This window comes from Dermacentor albipictus, unplaced genomic scaffold (assembly GCF_038994185.2).
Source record: "Dermacentor albipictus isolate Rhodes 1998 colony unplaced genomic scaffold, USDA_Dalb.pri_finalv2 scaffold_19, whole genome shotgun sequence".
Classification (NCBI taxonomy): Eukaryota; Metazoa; Arthropoda; class Arachnida; order Ixodida; family Ixodidae; genus Dermacentor; species Dermacentor albipictus.
Window position 1 is genome coordinate 1697819 of NW_027225573.1, and position 14427 is coordinate 1712245.

The 14427-nt window shown below is 49.1% G+C and overlaps 1 protein-coding gene across 2 annotated transcripts in view; it reads left to right on the forward strand.

Moving 5' to 3' along the window:
• The window catches only part of LOC139052148 (cGMP-dependent protein kinase, isozyme 1-like), a 455731-nt gene that overhangs the window by 220789 nt on the left and 220515 nt on the right, over positions 1–14427 (forward strand). The gene's annotated exons all lie outside the window — the stretch shown is intronic.

The window sequence follows — 14427 nt, forward strand, 5'->3', positions numbered from 1 at the left end:
TTGTAGAAGCACACTGGATTGAAAAACAAAAAGAAAAATGCATCAGCCATCCTTCGGTTTCATTGTTGGATAAAGAAAATTCACTTCTATCATCACATTTTTAAGCATATTATTATAAGCGGATGTTTTCATGCACTTTGCTGTTCTTATGTTGACCGGGTGGCTTTGGTCCACGTCTTTGTTTTTTATCACAAATGGTATATGCACTGTAAATCTGCTCTCTTGACTTGATCGCGCAGATCTGCGTGTATTATATGCGCTATAGGTGTGCTCTGTTTGACTAGATCGCGCAGATCTGTGGGTATATAAGCAGGTGGTTCTTCAAAAATAAAGCAGTTGTTAGAAAGCGCTCGTCCTTGTGTTTCTTCTATTCTTCGTCCCTGTTTGTTGCGCACAATAAGTTTCAAGATGTACCAGAGTTTGTTTCGGGATGAACTGGGGACAATTACAGAAGAGCGACATTGTCCCTGAAAGAAGGTAGCGTGCCAAAATTTATGAAGGCAAGAAGTGTGCCTTTTGCATTGCACCCAGCAGTCGAGGCTGAACTTAAAAAGTTGGAAGACATGGGAGTCATTTCGCCAGTCGAGACAAGTGACTACGCGACGCTGGTTGTGCCAGTAGTAAAGAAGGACGGTGGCATAAGACTTTGCGGCGATTATAAGACCACCCTAAACCCTTGTCTTGAAACTGATCGCTATCCTCTCCCGAGAATCGACGAGTTGTTCACGGCGCTCGCAGGGGGCCAAGAATTTTCTAAAATTTACCTAAATCGAGCCTATCAGCAGGTAGTAATGTCAGAATCGTCAAGAAAGTATTTGACACTAAATACTCATAAAGGAATTTTTTCCGTAAACAGGCTGCCGTTCGGGGCTTCTTCGGCACCTTATATTTTCCAAAGAATTATGGACACAATGTTGAAAGGCCTGAAAGGCGTCAGCTGCTATTTCGATGACGTTTTCATCACCGGCAAGACGTCAGATGAGCACTTTGCAAATCTCGAAGCGGTTCTGAAGCGTTTAACTGAGCGCGTCGTTCGAGTAAAGAAAGAAAAGTGTTCATTTTTCCAAACGGAATTACGATATATGGGTCATGTTATCAGTGCAGCAGGGGTCAGCACAACGCCAGACAAGATAGACGCACTGATGAAAGCGTCCGCACCCACAAACAAGCAGCAACTGCAATCGTTTCAGGGCGTTGTAAATTACTACGGGAAGTTTGTTCCCCGATTGTCTACTCTGGCGAATCCACTTTACAAACTGCTGCGTCGAGACCAGCCATGGCTCTGGGATGAATTGTGTCAAAGGGCATTCGAGAAAATCAAGAATGCGTTGGCGTCATCCTCGATCCTGGCACATTACGACCCAAATAAACCTTTGCAAGTGGCATGTGACGCTTCCCAATACGGCGTGGGTGCGTACCTTCTCATGTAACTGAAGACGGAAGCTCTCGGCCTGTTTTTTATGCGGCGCGCCATTATTTTTGCCGTCAAAAAGTTTCATTTCTACATCTATGGGAGATGTTTCACGTTGATTACGGATCACAGGCCATTGCAAACAATTCTTGGGCAAAAAACGGGCATTCCACCAATTGCAGCGGCACGCTTACAGCGATGGGCTATCACGTTGTCCGCTTACAAGTTCTCGCTAGTGTACAAAAAGTCCAGTGACAACGCAGAACCAGACTTTTTTTCAAGGTTCCCGCTCCAGGGTCCTGAAGACGGTACGTCTGAAGGCGAGGAATCGTTTTATGCTTTGCGTCAAGACTCTATGCCTGTGTCCGCTAAACAGATTGCGCTCGCTACAGCACGTGATCCGGTGCTCAGTAAAGTGCTCCAGCTTACAGGCATAGGCTGGCCATTGCATTTGCGAGATGCGAGTTTAAAACCATTCTTTTACAGACGTTTGCAGATCAGCGTGCATCAAGGGTGCCTCATGTATGGCCTGAGGGTTGTTATTCCGTCCCCTCTTAGAGAAGCCGTGCTCGACGAACTGCACCTCGGTCATCCCGGCATTGTGCGGAGCACGGAGCTGGCTCGCAGCTGTGTGTGGTGGCCGTCAATTGATGCAGACTTAGAGACAAAGGTACGAAGTTGCCAAGCCTGCCAGGAACAACGGAATGATCCAGTTAAGGCACCTCTGCATCCCTGGTCATGGCCGACCGCACCGTGGAGGCCAATTCACTTGGACTTCGCGGGATCTTTCCGAGGAACTATGTTTTTAGTCGTTGTAGATGCTCACTCGAAGTGGCCGGAAGTGCTCGTTATGCGAAACACAACGTCCGAGCGTACTGTTGCCTGCTTGCCTGAACTTTTCTGCAGATTCGGAGTGCCGGAGACGGTGGTGTCCGACAATGGACCACAACTGGTGTCTGAAGAGTTCAAGGCGTTTATGCGGAGCGTCGGGGCCAGACACATCGTGAGCGCTCCTTATCACCAAAGCACAAACGGTCTGGCGGAGCGTTTCGTGCAAACGTTGAAGTCTGCTCTACGCAAGTCATCTCCCGGTGAGTCTATCGAAGAAACGCTTCACAACTTCTTATTGGCGTACAGAAATACGCCTCACCCTACGAATGGAGAAGCTCCAGCTAACCTATCGATGGGTAGACGATTGCGCACTAGGCTGGATGCAATGAAGCCTACAGTGGAGGGGAAGGTGATGCACAGTCAGTTTACCCAAATGCAGCAACGCAGGAGCAACAGGGACTGTTTTTGTGTTAATGACAGCGTTCTAGCTCGCAATTACAGAGGCCCAACGAAGTGGGTTCGTGGAACCATTCTGAAAAAGACTGGACCAGTCTCGTACAAAGTCATTATAACCACCCCCCGAGGCAAGTTCATCTGGCGTCGACATCTCGACCAGCTGCTGGCTGGCGCCGGCCCTATGGTGACACCAAAGGCATCCGACTCCGATTTCTCGGAGGGGTTCCTAGTCTTCCCTGAAGGTCAGACTGGTGACCAGCCAACGCCAGAAGAGCCGACACCTGGAGAGTCCATCCCTCCAGCTCCCGCTCCTCCATCAGAGACATCGGCTCCGTACATGCGCTACCCGTCAAGACAAGGCCGTCCACCCGAGAGATACTAAGCCGTCCTTTAACTATTGTATAAGGATACAAGGCACCCTCTAAAATAGAGGGAAGAGTGTTGTTATCATCGCCGCTTGAGCGATAGTGGCGGCGCGACTATCGCGACAGCTTGCTATATTAGCCCAGTCATGCGGCCACCGCGCCGCATTCCACTACGAGCCGTCATGGAATAAACCACGTTTGGTTCTGCTCACGCCTCTTCCTTCGGCTGCGGTTTTTACCACGTGAAAGCACAACAGTGCTGTCCATTTCTTATCAGGGCCAGAGAAAAATAAAATAAAGACCATGATGATGACAAGAAGCTGAGTTATGTAAGACGAATGCTTCGACAGCTCCGGAAATGGTGGCCGGAAACGTACAACGACAGGAAATAACTTCGCTTGTAATGACGGCGCTGAACAATCGCGCTTCACTCAATAGTGTGTTTTGTTATTTATTGATTTTTGTTTGTTCTTCCAGTCCCTCAAGCTAGCATGTCCTGCACTTCTCTGTCAGTAGTCACTTGGGAGTAAGGAGTAACATACTGTAGTGCTTATTTGAGTGCTTTAATTCAAAATTTGTTTTTCGAGCTTCACCAATCTTGCGTGCATGTTGCAGGAGTTCTGACAGGCAGCACTATTCAGAGGTGTTCACCATAATCCGGATCCGGTGCCAGACAAGAGTGCACGTTCACGTACCAGTGCGAGAGCGCGAGTGTATCATTCGATAACTTGCCTCATTTACACGGCTTTCGCAGTAGTGGCATCTAGCCCACATATCATGCGTTTGCCAAACAGTCCAGTCGCAATCTGAACTGGCAAAGCCGTATACTGCAGACAGATCGACAATAAGAAAATAGTGTGGTTTTCACAGATAAATTGCAATGAATTTGCGGCAATGGGATCCATAGCGCAGTACACCGGACATTTAAAAAAGAAAGTTTATTTTTTCGGCAACGTTGTACTAGAATTATTTAGCTTTTGAATCGTACGTGATATGTTACCGTGGTGTGTTAGGCACCCGCGCATACGCCGCCTCACAAGGGAACCACGGTGGAGCTGGCCAAGGACAATAATCTTAGCATTCCTTCATCGCGTACCGTTCTACAGTCTGAGTAAATAACGATGCAGTGACGAATTAGCCTTTCAGAGCGTTCCGCATCGCCAATGTATTACTAACTTATCGATGTGGCACTGTTGATTGGTAGAAATCAAACATGGTCCCGACTCGGTGGCATCTCTCTAGGCCCGGCGGCGTCAAAACAAACAGCTCTTAATGATAACAATGTGTCAGCCCTAATAACTTCTCCCCAGAGTGAAATGAGAAGAAACAGTTCCTTATTTTACTATTTATTTCTTGCAATCATAACGGAAACTACGCTGCTAGGGCGAATTAGATCGAAGTTGGTGATCTGGGCGCTGTCGTCGTGTTGCGCAATCGTGCACTTGGCGACGACGCAGTAGGCCATGGATAAGGACGACCAAGCGCACAATTATAAGGCACCTCGCGGTAACCTCTCTCGCATCGCGCAAACCTAAAACTGTTTATTAGTGGGCGCAAATGTTAACGCATAGCAGCTGTCGTCTGCTAATCGTTACCTGCTCTAGATTTGTTACAGCTTACTTTTTTCTTGGATCATCCAAAGCGCTCTAGCGCTTCATCTCAGTTGTTGTCCTCATGCAGAGCATACAGGAGGCATCTTGTGGTAAGAAGGCTAGAAAATGAGTTCAAGTAGTCAGATTAGGCTAGCCGAAAGCATTGTACCACCGGGTAGCCGACACACTACGTTTACGATATACTGTACCGAAGGCATGGCCAGTCACCACAACAACTGAAGCCAGTTTCTTGTCAACCTCAACACTGCCGGTCTGTGAAGCGATGCTGCCCCCTATAACGAAACCAACAGCCGTTGAATGGCCCCCAGCTTGTGCGAATATCCCAGAGCAGCAAGCCCGCCCGCGTTACCATCTATGGCGTGACGCAACAGGCGGCTTCTATCCAAAAAGAGCAGATTGCCTCCAAGCACTTTGTAGGCAAGCGCCGAGTGATTGTTCCTGTTTAGCGTGCACAGTGAGAACTCAACGTGATTGCATGCGACAGATGGTCACATTACTATAGTGGACGCGCTAACGTATAGGCGTTACCTGCCGCACAGGTTACGCTACGACAGCGCATACCGGTGCCTGCCTATTACTTCATTTCTTTCTTTTTCACGTATCTATCCGTTTTGTGGCGCATTTAAAGAATGTAAGCGGACCTACTAGAACCGCAGGTCAGAAACGTTGTCACACCACGGTGAAACGCAAGAATCTCATTCGGTGGTGCAAAACGCTGCTATATCACTTGAAAAAGGAAAGAAAGATAACAGCAGGTGAGAAAGGTTGCAACAGTGCAATGTAAAAATTAAAAATAGAAAGAGGGAAAAAATAAAGAAATGTTTAACGCCAACGAAAAATGTTTTGTTTTTTACCTGTATTCTGAAAGACCTGCCAGCTGATCCGTCAGGCACAGCGAGCACATAGACAAACACCAAGACAGAAAGTTGAGCGATGTAAAGGGAGCAAACTGCTGTTGATGTATAAGGATGCGAACACGGGCGATGCACGGGTCATGGTTGCAGACGGGCTGGAGCAAAAGCGACAGCGAGGTTTTCAACCGGCGTCGGCATCTGAGGCCAACCTATTGGCGACGAGACGAAGCCGAGGCCGCAGAGGAACACTTGAGGGAGACGGGCGCTTTCGCGGTAACGAAGACTGGTATGCACGGCACGAAGGCGAGATGGTCAGGAGTGGAGAGGAGAGCGAGCACTGTTGGCGTATACTGGTGAACACGCATAGTACGAGCCTTCAAGTGACAGCTGTTCGGTGCGGCTTGCGAGGGACGACACCCCGCCTTGTTACTTTACACAGGAGCGCGATGAAACGCAGGGAGTGCGGGACGTGAAAAAAAATCTATTCTACATGTCCGCGGCTCTTTTTTGCAATTGCGCCTACATTGCCGTCACGCATGCTTTGCAGTAACTTGCTTTTGTTGGTGAGGCTGCGCTGCTCAGCTGCCGGCTTCCTTCCCGGCTGCTCTGATGGCCTATTGTCAACGGGTTACAATGTGCGCAAACAATGCGTCTGTCTGCCAGCAATTTGCGTGCTCCCAGAACAAACACTGCGTATGAGGTCTGCACAGCTCAGTGGTCCAGGGTGGTTCTGCGCTCTTGCGGGTCTTCGTAGAGATCGGACACTGGATTTAATCTGGTTCCTGCTGCAATAGTCCCGATGTCGCAGTAAGCACGTCGTCTTGTACCACGCGGCGATATTGCGGTTTGTGGCCCGGGTGGCTTACGGAGAGACGAAGAACGAAAGAAAGAAAGAAAGAAAATGATAGATAGATAGATAGATAGATAGATAGATAGATAGATAGATAGATAGATAGATAGATAGATAGATAGATAGATAGATAGATAGATAGATAGATAGATAGATAGATAGATAGATAGATAGATAGATAGATAGATAGATAGATAGATAGATAGATAGATAGATAGATAGATAGATAGATAGATAGATAGATAGAAACAGCAAGAAAGAACGTGGTGAGCAGTGAGCATTAGTCCGTGTAGTATTGAGCCTTTTTCCTACTTTCCAAAGGTTCTGCACCAAAAGGAGGAAATGCTGAATCCTTGCCAAGCCTATGTCTTGTATTCCAACTGCGGTTACGCTATTTCAGACCCTCCGAGCTCAGGCAATAGCATCACGAATGACGGTTCATGAAGACGTATAACAACACAGTCTCAGAAGGTTCCATGGCTGCTGTACAAAATAATGAGTGCAACCAAGCACCGCTATAGCGTGCCAGCCTTACAAAATTTTGCAGTCTTTGAGTGGGGCGACAGTAGGGACATTGTAGCATTTATCAAAGCAAATAATTTTGTTTTTACTTTTGCAAGTAGGAGTGCGTTGATTTACCTGTCTATTCAGAAAGAGAAACGGCGAGGGCAAGGAAAGATGGAGAACACATGCGCTGGAAGTAAAGGCTCGTGTCTGGACAAAAACGAGCGTAAATTCTCACGTCCACATCATATTGACACGTGGACTTGTTTATCCTTTCCGAATGAGTGCTTTTCACCGTCTAATAAATGTTGTCGCTCAGCGTGGGACGCGCCTGCATGTATCGGAAGTTTCTAGAATGTTATCGATGATTCTGTCGACTGTCTGTTGTCACCGAACCTTGTGTAATCTGATGTAATCTATGCGCAACGCGAATGGTGTAAAACTTTCTGGAGGACACGCGGGCACAAGCGATTTCTCCGGAACGTTCGATAGTTCGTGTATCAAAGCAGACGCGCTTGACCGGCAGAGCAGATGTCTAAGATTGCCGACTGTGTTCGCCGCTATCGTTGGGCTTTAAGTGTAGGCTGCTTTTGAGGGCACAAGTTCGCCCAATAAAAGTTAGTTTAGTCATTCACAGTATTGCTACTGTGTTCTTTGCGGTCACTACAACGTGGCATCTGGTGGAGGTACTTTACGTTCATCTACCGAACTCCGCCGCAAAGCTGCGATCCAAGCGCGAACCCCGACGACAACACCAACGTCGCCCAAGACTAGCGAGCTATCCGAAGACAGCAAGGACTGCTACGGGACCATGGATTTCTGTCTGATACGACCAGGAAGACCCTGGCCAGCTCAAGAACCGCAACGCAGTCCTAGCGTCCCCCACTGTGCTTCAACAAACCAGGGAGCCCCCTACCTTGCGTGGAGCTTCGTCAGAGGATCCGGAAACCTTTCTGGAAACCTGTGAAAGGATCTGAACGTTCAACATTGGACCTTGGAGGATAACCTATGCCTTGTGTACTTCTCCCTGGAAGACGCCGCGAGGACTTGGTTCGGGAACGGGGAGTCCACCTTTACAAGGTGGGACCTGTTCCGCAATAACTTCCTGGGAACATTCACGAGCATTGTCCCAAAAGAAAGGGCCGAAGTTCTGCTGAAAACAAGAGGCAGCTACCCAATGAGGCCATCGCCATCTCCACGGAAGAGATGACTCCTCTTTTCCGGCACGCCCACCCGGAAATGTCGAAGGAAAAAAAGTCCGCTTCTTGATGCGAGGGGTAAAGCAAGAACTTTTCGCCAGTCTGATTCGCAGCCCACTGAAGACCGTAACTTCGTTCTTGACAAAGTCATCGGCGATTGACAAAACTCTGGAAACGTATACTAGGCAATATAAGCGCAAAGTGCTCACGCCTCAGTGTGCCAACTAAGGACTGCGTTGCGATGACCTTCAAGGGACCATCAGGGCCATAGTGAACAAAAAACTCCACAATATCTTGTGTTCATCTGAGCCTCAAGTGGGCTCAATCGCCGACGTCGTCAAAGAAGAGGTTCAACGATCGTTTGGAGTTGCTGAGGTACAACCGCAATTACCGCAGCCCCAGCCGCAAGCGATGACCTACGCCACCGTGGCCCGCCGTCAAAGTCATCCTCCGCGACCGCACGAGGGCTCTCTAACGGCGCAAATCCTTCGTCTACCGCCGCCGCTGCCGCCAGCATGCCCACACGTCGCCCAGCGCAGCTACATGAAGAAGGCGGACACTGACCACCACCCGCTCTGCAATCACTTCGGAGAAACCGGCCATATGTAGCGCCAATGCCCATACCGCGACTTCAGACTGAGAGGGTTCGCCGTCAACACGCCGTGTCCACAGCTTGGCGAGCGCCCACCTGACATCGCCGACTACCTCGCCGCCTCTCAGTGAAATTATCTTCGATCATCCCATCGCCCTCACCAGGCCGCTACCTGTCGTGACAGCGCTGTCCATACACTGGCCCAGCCCGGGGCCGCTCTGCGAGCCCATATCTGGAAAACTAAAAGCGGCAACCGGTGGAGGTGCGGTTGCTGTTCATCGAAATGACGAAGATCCTCCGCCGCCGACGAAGACGCCGGCTCGACGACATGTCACCGAGACGCCGCCATCCCGACGAAGTCTGCAAGCAAAACTACGCCGACGAAAGAGGACTTGACGACGCGACGTCCCAGCCGCAGGTCAATGCGACGCAGGCATGATCCGACGCCAGGACCTAACTGTAACGCAAGACAAAGAACCACCGATCTCGACGTGCTTCTCGATGGCCACCCAGGCACCACACCTTAGTGGACACAGGAGCCGATTACTCTGTCATGAGTGTACCCATCACCGCCCAATTGAAGAAAGTTAAGGCTTACATGGGAATGCCCTCAAATTCGAACCGCTGCAGGACATCTCATAACGCAAACTGGAATTTGCACGGCAAGAATTACCGTTCATGACCGGACATACCTTGTTACCTTCGTTATCTTCCAACAGTTTTCACGAGACGTCATTCTAGGCATGGACTTCTTGAACCAACACGGCGCAATCATCGACGTGAAGTCGAAGTTGATAGCGATGTCGGAAGATCACGCGATACCGCTGGAGAGCTCTCGTAATCACCATGCCTTCAGTGTGCTCGAAGATCAAGTGAGCATCCCGCCTCCCTCCAGCATTGTTATTTCCGTCGGCACCGAAACACCGCAAACGTAGAAGGCGTCATTAAGGGCGACCAATGTCTACTGCTCGACCGTGAAATTTCCGTCGCAAGAGGGACCGCTCGACTGCACGGAGGGAAAGCGGAAGTGATGCTCACCAACATCAGCCAGGAGTTCAAGTACATCAACAAGGGCGCGACAATCGCGTACATCGAGGAAATTGGGGAAGCCAGCAATGCGTTTGTCTTGTCGGATTCTGCCGAATCTACCTCGACGACCATGGTTCTCGAACTAGACTTCGGCATAAATCCAAGTCTCCCCATGGGTAAGCAACAACAGCTCAGAAGTCTTCTCCGACGATACAAAGACTGTTTTTCGAAGTCGTCGAGGATTCGACAAACACTAGCCGCAAAGCATCACATATTAACTGAAAAGTGCGCTCCACCACTGCGCCAGAGCCCTTACTGAGTTTCGACGCGAGAACATGAAGCTATTAGGCAAACTTCGACGAAATGCTGCGCGACAACATCATCCAACCGTCGAAAAGCCCGTGCGCATCTCCTGTAGTATTGGTGAAAGAAAAGGACGAAACCCTACGTTTCTACGTCGATTATCGTGGACTGAACAAGATCACGAAGAAGGACGTATGCCCCCTTCCACGGATGGACGACGCATTGAATCGGCTCTGCAACGCTAAATACTCCTCATCGATGAACCCCAAGTGTGGTTACTGACAAATAGAAGTCGACGAGTGATATCGCGAAAAGACCGCCTTGATCACGCCAGACGGCCTCTATGGGTTCAAGGTTACGCCATTTGGACTGTGCTCAGCGCCTGCAACATTCCAGCGCCTGATGAACACCATGTTAACACGATCGAAGTGGCAGACTTGTCTTGTTTACTTGGATGACGTGGTCGTCTTCGCAGGAAACTAGATGACCACCTTAGGCGGCTTGCGACAGTACAAGAGACCAAGTCATCAGGGCTCATTCTGAAGCAGGAAAAGTACCGCTTCGCTTACGATCAGCATCTGTTCCTAGGCCACGTCATCAGAAAATCGGGAGTCCGCCCCGACCCGCAAAAGACCGCTGCCATTGCAAAGTTCCAGTTGCCCATTGACCAGAAGGCAGTACGCAGATTCCTTGGTATGTGTGCCTACTTTAGGCGCTTCGTCAAGGATTTTTCACGCATCGTGGAGCCACTAACACATCTAACCAACTGCGATGTCGATTTTAAGTGGGAAACTCCGCAGACCGACGCATTTCAAGAACTCATGCGATGCATGCAGTCGCCGCCCTTACTTACACACTTCGACGAGAACGCCTATACCGAAATCCACAATGACGCCCGTAGCCTAGGCGTCGGTGCGTCCTAGTCCAGAGGAAAGGGGGACTTGAACGGGCGATAGCTTAGGCTAGCCGGTCTCGCTGAACAGCGGAAGGCAATTATTCTACGACTGAAAAGGAATGCCCCACCATCATTTGGGCTACAGCAAAATTCCGCCCTTACAGTCCAAGGTAGGCCATAAATGTCACGAGCTATCACGCGTTGTGTTGGCTAGCGAATTTAAAGGACGCTTCAGGACGGCTGGCACGGTGGAGCCTCATACTGTAAGAATATGACTTCACTGTAACCTACAAGCCTGGATGAAAACACTCTGATGCTGATTGCCTGTCACGCGCCCCCATTGACCCACCACCGCAAGATGACGAGGATGACGATGCCTTCCTTGTAATAATAAGCGCGGAACACTTCGCTGAACAGCAACGAGGAGGCCCGGAGCTAAAAAGCCGCGTGAAGTATTCGGAAGGGAACAACGACGTTATCCCTAGGCATTTAGGCGAGGATCAATTCCTTTCGTTCTCGCTTCAAAACAACTTACGCGTAAAGGAGAACTCACCAAGTCGGAGCCAACTATTTTCTTGTTGTTCCCTCAGCACTGCGTCCAAAGGTACTGCAAGCCCTACATGACGATCCGACTCGTGGACATCTCGGATTCTCCCGGACGCTGTCGAGGATACAGGAAAGGTATTACTGGATGCGCCTGACCACCGACGGAAGACGCCACCGACAAGCCCAGCACGATTACTACAGCCAACCGAGCCTCCTTGCCGACCATTGCAGCAGATCAGGATAGATTTGTTGAGATCCTTTCCGACTTGAACATCTGGACGTAAGTGAATCGTCGTGGCGACAAACTACCCCACCCGCTTCGCTGAAACGAAAGCTCTGCTGAAAAGTAGCGCAGCCAAAGTGGTGAAATTATTTCTCGAGAAAATTATTGCTGCGACATGGCGACCCAGGAGTCCTCGTCACCAACATAGGAACCGTCTCTACAGGAGAGCTCACCCGAGCCATTTTGCAATAGAGCCAGACAAGCCACAGGAGGACAACTGCCTACCACCCGCAGACGAATGGTCTTACGGAGCACCTTAACAAGTCCCTTGCCGATATGCTAGCCATGTACGTCGACATCGAACACAAGACCTGTGATGCCTTCCTGCCGTACGTAATGTTCGCTTACAGCACGGCGGTGCAAGAAACACAGATCACGCCGTTCAAGCTGGTTTACAGCAGGAACCCGACAACGACTCTCCACGCCATGCTGCCGCACGTTTCCGAAGAACAGAATCTTGATGTCGCCACCTATCTCTAGCGCGCCGAAGTAGCCCAACAGCTTTGTGGGTATAAAGTTCTCATAAACTTTTGATGTGAAAGGCGCAGTGACATTTCCGAAGTCGTGCTCTACATTTTAAATTCCGGAACTTTGTGGGTTTAATGTTGTTATAAATGTTTGGCGCCAAAGGTGAATTGACTTTTCTAAAGGCGTACATCGGACCTACAATGAGACAAGCCAAATCAACAGACCATCAGACAAGTTAACAAATCACGCAGCGAGGTCCGATGAGACGAAGCGTTGTGGTGGTTCAATTGTGCCGTCGTGTCACAGAAAATAATAACATGTTTTAATCTGTGCCAAAGCATCCATGTCAAGACAGTAATGCCAGTAAAGGTAACTACGTTCTTATCTATTTTTCTACTTTGACTTGTATTCGCGAGGGCACATTGAGCATTTTGAATTTTCTTGTTCTCGTATACCATCGGGCTGCCAGAGCCAGCTAAAGCGCATGCGTTTTCCTCATGTTGCCCCAACTACCGCGCGGCGCACTTCGATGCGCGTTCATATTTCTCTAACCGAGGGGATTATCGCCTGGCAGAGTTTTGGACGCTTCCTGGCTAGCAAACGAGAAAAAGAAAGAATGGTCGCTCGCCAGCACCACTGCTGGGACTCCACGGTTTTCAACGCGTTCGCTTGAGCACGACCTCTCCGGAAAGTCTTGTCTCGCCGGTGTAGGATACCGAGCAGTATGCGTATGCTTATCTGTGGCCCAAGCGTCTCACGTTTTCTTTGATATTCCTTCGGCAGCCACAATATAGGTGACCAAAGTAGGCTTGCGATTGTGACCAAGATGCTTTCCTTTGCGTTTTTTTTTTTTCATCTCGGTGCCCCCACGCCACCAAAGAAAAAAAGAGTTGCGGTGCAGCGAAATGTCGCATGGTGAAACTTCCATTTTGTTACTTCTTCTTTTGCAGAAATTAATGGGCCATGGCACGCTTCACTTGCCGGATACTCTTATTATATTATTGCAATAGCAATTATACAAACACACCAGGCGCATTCCTGCCATCGCCGTCGCCCTCATGTTTCGTATAAAATCCTATGCGATAACACGGTTACCACGCTCCGCATGCTGTTTGTGCGAGTGAAAGCGTAGGGAGGTGCTGATGGCATGGGTGAGCCGACGATCGTGGCTCACTCTTGTGTGCGCAAGGGAGAAAAACTGGGAGGAAGCGCGCTGCCTTCCATCGCGTGCGATACATCAGAGGGAGTGGTGGGAGGGGGAGCGGGCCTTAGGCTTCTGTGATCTGTGAATCTGTGATTTACCAACATGTTTACTTGCCTTGTTTGACGCATTATATATAATGAATTTTTCTTAGATGCCTAGATCTATTGGATACTTATACGTATATTCTATTTTTTTGTCGCGAGGTTTTGTGTATACGTGCAGTGATCTTTGTTTCCAGTGACACTTAGTTGTCCTTTATCAAGCTGTATCTTTGCATTTATATATTCCATTGTATCTTCGCATTTATAATGCACGAGGGCGAGTCAAATGAATGACAGTCAACCCACCTCGTGCAATAATGGTTCGGGTAATAATTTGCGAGGCATCTCTCATTTACAAAAGGGACACGCAGGTGTTAGAATAAATGTTCTTTAATACTCTCATATACTGGGTTGAACATGATTGCGTGACATAATGGACGCTCCAAATGTTGAACAGTATGGTGTCGTGATGTTTTTGACAGCTGAAGGTGTTTCCCAAAAAGAAATTAGTTGCCGTATGGCTGCCGTGTACGTTGAACATTGTATTAAATTGGCCACTGTGAAGTGTTGGAGCAAACTGCTCAAAGTAGAACGTTGTGGTATAAAGTTTGTAAACAGGGATGGTGCCTCAGAAAGGCTGGCCAACGTTTCGATAGGAGGACCTATCTTTCTGAGGCACCTACAAACTTTACAACTTTACAAACTTTATGCCTTGCTCAGGCACCCTATCCCTGTTTACAAACTTTATACCACAGTGTGCTATTCCATCTGTCAGCGCCTTTCTTGATAAAGGAGAACGTGAAGGTTGCAAAGACGTCCAAGACCGGGGGAAGGCCACCGTGCAATCACCCCCAACCCAATTGCAAAGGTTGATGCGCTGATTAGAAAACAACGGAGGATAACCATCGATGAACTGGCAGAGCGTGTGTACATCAGTCACGGTTCGGTTCACACCATGATTCATGAATGTCTCGGTTATCGGA